At 49.0% G+C, this 6,000-nt stretch overlaps 1 long non-coding RNA gene across 1 annotated transcript in view; it reads right to left on the bottom strand.

Moving 5' to 3' along the window:
• Positions 1–1,613: 1,613 nt before the first annotated feature.
• LOC142069596 (uncharacterized) overlaps positions 1,614–6,000 on the bottom strand; it is a 52,154-nt gene continuing 47,767 nt past the window's right edge. The window contains exon 2 of the long non-coding RNA XR_012665511.1: positions 1,614–3,801. This is a non-coding gene — a long non-coding RNA (uncharacterized LOC142069596). The remainder of the gene's footprint in view (positions 3,802–6,000) is intronic.

Genomic DNA, 6,000 nt, shown 5'->3' with positions numbered 1-6,000 from the left:
CACCCTGAGGTGCGCTCTGGATACACCTTTCATTTTTTATGTAACCTGTAGCTTTAAAAATAAAAAGGTGTAATGAGGGTTGTGTGTCCCACATTTACCTAAAAGAAAGCAAATCTGGGGAGACTACGCAGGGGATAAAGGCGCTGAGTCAAATGCTTTACACAGGGGCTTTGATGAGCTCAAGAAATAGTAACATTAATTAAGCTTGCTTGCTATGGCATAATAATGACAGCAGCCAATAGGGGGAACAACAAAGTAGATACTAGTCCACCTGCCCTGTGCCCTTATTGACTGATGTTTCCTATGCAGTTTGCTTTGTCATCCCAAATCTTTCATCTTCCCTTCCCCACAGGGTGCTTTAAAATACTGACTGCCAAATCACAACAGCTAATGCTCGAAGCAAAGGGGAAATCTGACCCGAAAGGGCTGGGAATGGATGCCTGGGTATTTAGGTATTGTACCCCTCACACTGCCTAAAGGGGGTGCTCTTACATTTTTGGAAAGGTTACTCCAATGCAAACACAGGTCACTCATTCTGCACCAACGGAATTAGAGGATAGAGAACAGGCTACATCTTCCCTCATTGAACCACGTGGTGAGGACAGCGAGAGGAGAGGAAGGGTTCAGAGACAGAAAAAAGAGAAGAGTTTTGCATTGGCTCTGCATGCAGAAGCTCAGCAAGCTGGGACCCTTTGCCTGCTGGCTGTTGTCTTGTACAACAGAATCTCAGCTTTCAGTGGGAAAGAAAATTAAGTTTCTAGCCCTTAGGGTAAAGGTAACCTTCAAAATGTGAACCAAGTACAACGTAATGTTCTTCTGTTGGTCTGAATCTATAGACAGCTTGAAAGAAATATAACTTCTCCCACCCAGCCAAAGGGATTGTTGATTCTGGAGTGAAATGATGCAATTTAAAAATCATTTTTGTTAATGATTTCACTGTCAATTAAAGCATACAAGATAGGGGAGAGATGATTTTTGTTCTCAAGGGCAGCACGTATTCATAAGTGGCAAGGTAGATAAAAACCATGAGTTTAAAAACTTAAAGATTTATTTTTTTTTCAATTTAAAAAGTTTAAAATTGATTTTAAAATTAATTATGATTTAAGGTTAAATTGATTTAAAAATTAATTTTTTAAATTTCCATACTTTAGATGGAAGAAAAATGAGTGTGGTAAGAAAGCACCTGTGACAGGGCATCATCTTGCTCCTGTCTCCTTTTCTAGCCATGAGCTGCTCAGAGACCTTCATCTGGCCAAGCGCTTTGGGCCACATATTTATGGTATTCTCCCCACTGCCTTCACCAACTTCTGCAGCTCTGTGTCTGCATCATCCTACACTCTTTTGGTCACTCAGCCAAGGAGGGGGAAGGCCAAAGGTATTTTCCCATAGTCTGCCCCAGATTTATAGGTTCACGTCACGGTGATAGGATCCTATAAATCTGAAGATCAAAAATGGGCTTCATTCTGGTCTCACGCTGATTTCACCGTGGTGTAGCTGTTGACTTCAGGGAAGTTACCCCTGATTTATCCCAGTGTTGCCGGCACAGAGTGCCCGAGGCAAGCAACAGTTGGGTTCGTTGCCCGGTATGCATCGCACCAATGACCACAATGGGGTGGAGAAGCAGAAAGATTTATTTGAAGCTTCAAATAGGGCGCAGGGAGACTAAGCTGTCTCAAATCCTGCAGCCCCGCATGCAGATTCCAGTATACGTTTTATACCTTTCCTACGTCACTACACAAGCTTATGCAACCAATTACCTGTTGCCCCATACAATACCGTAGCCAATCAGCTAAAGCAGCCAGTTGTGTTTTTCCTCAGTAGCATTGCCCGAGCCTTGCCTTATTTGGGTCTATTTGTTACTCGTTTTTGCTAAACATTCCTGCCTTATCTAGACATTTTCCAGGCCAAAGCTGGCCTTGGCTAGCGAGTCGTGTGCAGACCTGTCTGTTTGTGCAGGGTCACAGAAAGTTCAAGCGGCTTCAGTTCGTCTGGGCCTAGAGCAAGAGGGCTTCATCAACACTCGTGGTCTTCCACCCTCCCGCGTTACCTAGAGTAGTGCCCAGTGTCACCAACAACTCCCTCCTTTGAGAACACTCAACAAGCTTGCAAATGAGTTTTCTCATATTCCAAGGACAATAAGTGATTAAGTGCTGAGGAGTTAGAATCCTCAACAAGAGGATATAATGGGGTTTCTGTGGAGCAGGAGGTACATATTTTGTATATGAGTGCTTTACAACAGGCAAGCAAGAGGAGAATGATAATACACAACACGGCACCTGTGACCAGGAGACGAACAATGCCTTCCTCCAGGTCGGGCAGCCATCCCCAGATTGAGTCAAGAATAGTGGGTTCTCTTTCCTGGGCTTTCCACTGGTTAAGAGCCTGTTCGGCTGACAGGATGTGCTTGTTAATATCCTGTGAATCTTCTGGGACATACGTACAGCATTCATCCCCAATCAGGGCACACACCCCACCCTGTGCAGCCAGAAGGTAATCTAGGGCCTGGCGGTTTTGCAGGGACAACAACCGGAGTTGATAAAGTTCCGTGTTGAGGCTCCTCTCTATGGCCAAGGTATCATTGGCGAGCTTGGTGAGGAATATAGAGACCTGGCAATAGAGCTTGGCCAATCTACCCACCCCCTATGCTGGGAGAAGGATCATACCGAATCTATCTTCCTCACTAATGGGTTCGGGGGTGGCATACAGGGACCGCTGATGCCGGGGCTGGCCCGATGGGAGGTGAGCCATGACCCGAAGGGAAGGAGTAAGGTATCCCAAATAACAGCTTCCATACCAGTGGTGGGGTAGCCATTTTATGTCTGAGTTACCACAGACATAAAAGGACTGTCCATTGGCTACCTTGCCATTGTTGCCCAATTTGTCGGCTGCGGCTTCTAAGAGGGTGTAATATTGAAGCCCTTCGCCTGTATCTTGGCCAGAACTATTACGTAGAGGAATAGTGGTATTTGCGGATGGGGACAAATAATACTGACAGGTACTATTACCAGCAAACCAGGTATGGTTAGCAGTGGCTTCCTGGCGATAAAAAAGGAGGCCCATGGGGACGGAGCGTAGCTGGATGGGTTTGGGGCATGGGTCGCATTCCAGTAGGGTTTCCAGGGATCAATGTTGCTGCTAAATTTGGCCTCTTTAGTGCAGTTTTCTGTTAAGGTGGGCCGCGTTTGCAACCGAGTGGTGTTTGCTTTTATCCACCCGTCACAGAGGTCTGACCAGTTGTGGGCGGGTTGCCCTCCAAGGGAAACTGGCCGCCTGGTAGGGGATCTGGGAACATATCCAGCAGTTGGAAAGATTAAATTCCCGGGCAAATGCGATTTTGAGGGCCTCATAGGTATTTACATTCAAATTAACAGTCCCCATCCATCCCTTCTTCAGAGAGAGAGAGAGATGGGGAATACTAGGCAAATGACACCCACTATGAGGGACCTCATGGTGTATATGCCCTTGTAGTCGTCACCGTCCGTCTCCCCACCCCCCGGGTTCTTATGTCTTTTTAAACAATAATTTGAGTCCAAGATCGTTGCAGGGTGACATGGTGATGGGCTGGACGGTCCACCGTTCCGCTGGTGGAGGAGTAGGCACCGCCTTCAGGCGAGAGTGATGGATCCAGTTTTTGTGTCCCTCGACCTTTGCTGCCGTGTGGGAGACCAGCAGGATGGTGTGGGGTCCCTTCCACTTCTCTTGGAGAGGCTCGTCCTTCCAGGTACGAACAAGCACGGAGTCACCTGGCTGCAAGGAGTGGACGGGGCATCCAGTGGAAGAGGCTGGAAGTCTTTGGTATATCTGTGGAGAGAAGAAAGAATTGCAGACAGAGAGCACATGTACTGAAACAAAAAACCACACCCCATTTCCCACTCCCCTGCCAGAACCGGTGTCCCATTCATAGGCCATGCCCTTCCGAACATAATTTCAAAGGGACTAAGCCCTAATCTACCCTTCGGGAGAGCGCGGACGCGGAGCAGAACAAGGGGCAGAGCATCAGGCCATCGCAGGGAGGCTTCTTGGCACACTTTTGAGAGGTGTCACTTAAGGGTTTGATTGGTACACTCCACTACACCACTGGCCTGCGGTCTCCATGGTGTATGGAGTTTCCAAGGGATCTGTAAGGCATCTGAGATGTCTTGAACGATTTTTGATGTGAAGTGCGTCCCATTGTCAGATTCCATCCATTGGGGGAGTCCGAAGCAGGGAATAATTTCCCTAACGAACTTGAGGGCCACTGTTTTGGCAGTGCAATTACGGCATGGGAAGGCTTCAGGCCATCCGCTAAATCGGTCCACCAAGACGAGGAGATATCTGAACCCTTCAGTTCGGGGAAACTCAGTAAAATCTATTTGCCACACCAGTCTGGGGCCTGGAGTGGGTTCCAGGGTAGCTGGTGTTACTGGATGTCCTGGCCGGGGGTTATTCTTTTGGCAGACTAAACAGTCAGCTTGTATCTGGGTAGCCAGGGGTCGGAGTCCAGAAGTTAAGAAGTATTTTCCCATTAGCTGGATAAGGGCCTCCCTGCCGGCGTGAGTGGTTTGGTATAGCTGCTGCAGTACTGGCCGGATCAAGCCCTTCGGTAGGAGGATCTTCCCTTCTGGGGAATGAAGCCATCCCTCTTTTTCCTGAAGACTGAGTTTGTCAGCTAGTTTCCTCTCTTCCCCAGAGCACTGAGGGGTCGGAAGCTCCCACTGATGGGATAAGGGTATGCATGTGGGCATCCTCAGCTTCCGGTGGAGTCGAGGTGGTGGCATGCTTGGCTTCTCTGTCCGCCCTGGCATTGCCCCTGGCCACGTCTTGATTTTCCCTTTGATGGGCTCTCCAGTGCACCACCGCTACTTCCGAGGGGAGTTGTACGGCTTCGAGGAGCCGGAGAATTTGGGGCCCGTACTTGACTGGGGAGCCTTGGGCCGTTAGCATTCCCCTTTGCTTCCACAGGCCAGCATGAACATGTAGCACCCCAAAAGCATACTCTGAATCGGTAAAAATGTTGACCCACTTTCCCTTTGACAGTTCGAGTGCACAGGTCAGGGCTACTAGCTCAGCCAGCTGGGCAGAGGTCCCGGTGGGCAACCCCTCGGCCTCTACGGTATCATGGAGGGTCACGACAGCATAACCCGCCCTCCTTTGCCCCTCCATGACAATGCTGCTACCATCAGTGTACCACTCATAATCCGCATTTGGGACCGGCTGATCCTTTAAGTCCTGGAGGTTGGAGTATTGGGCATCTATAATCTCTAAAGAGTCATGCTCCTGTTCCTCTGTTTCTGGCAAGAGGGTGGCTGGGTTAAGGGTGGAGCAAGACTGCAGGGTGACCTTGGGGTTCTCTAACAGCTTAGCCTGATACCGAGCTATCCGAGCCTGAGTGAGCCAGAGCCCACCCTTGGTGTCCAGCAGGGCTCAGACCATATGGGGAGTATAGATTTGCATAACCCCTCCCAATGTTAGCTTCTCGGCTTCCTCAAGTATTAGGGCAGTAGCTGCGACTGCCCGTAAACATGCCGGCCAACCCTTTGCAACCTGATCCAGTTGTTTGGAAAAATAAGCCACGAGACGTTTCCAGGTCCCCAACAACTGGGTTAGCACTCCCAGGGCCACCCCTTTTCGTTCATGTATATACAATTGAAATGGCTTAGAGAGATCTGGCAGATCCAGGGCTGGAGCTTCCATCAGCTTCGTTTTTAAGATTTTAAATGCCTTGTCGGCTTCTGGGGACCAGTGAAAGGGGTCGTGATCCGTTCCCTTGACACAGTCATATAACGGTTTAGCCCATAGTCCAAACTCTGGGATCCAGATCCTGCAAAAGCCCGCCATACTCAGAAAAACCCTGAGCCGTTTACGAGTGCTTGGGGTAGGGACTTGACAGATAGCTTCCTTTCTTTCATTTGAAAGCTGGCACTCCCCTTGCCTTAGCTGTAACCTGATTCCGCTCCACCTCAGACAACAGGGTTCTCAGGAGGATATTACAGTCGTCCCAATCCGGCTTGTGACTACTGA

This window comes from Caretta caretta, chromosome 19 (assembly GCF_965140235.1).
Source record: "Caretta caretta isolate rCarCar2 chromosome 19, rCarCar1.hap1, whole genome shotgun sequence".
Classification (NCBI taxonomy): Eukaryota; Metazoa; Chordata; order Testudines; family Cheloniidae; genus Caretta; species Caretta caretta.
Note: the sequence above shows the minus strand (reverse complement) of the source record. Positions and strands in the feature narration are given on the sequence as shown.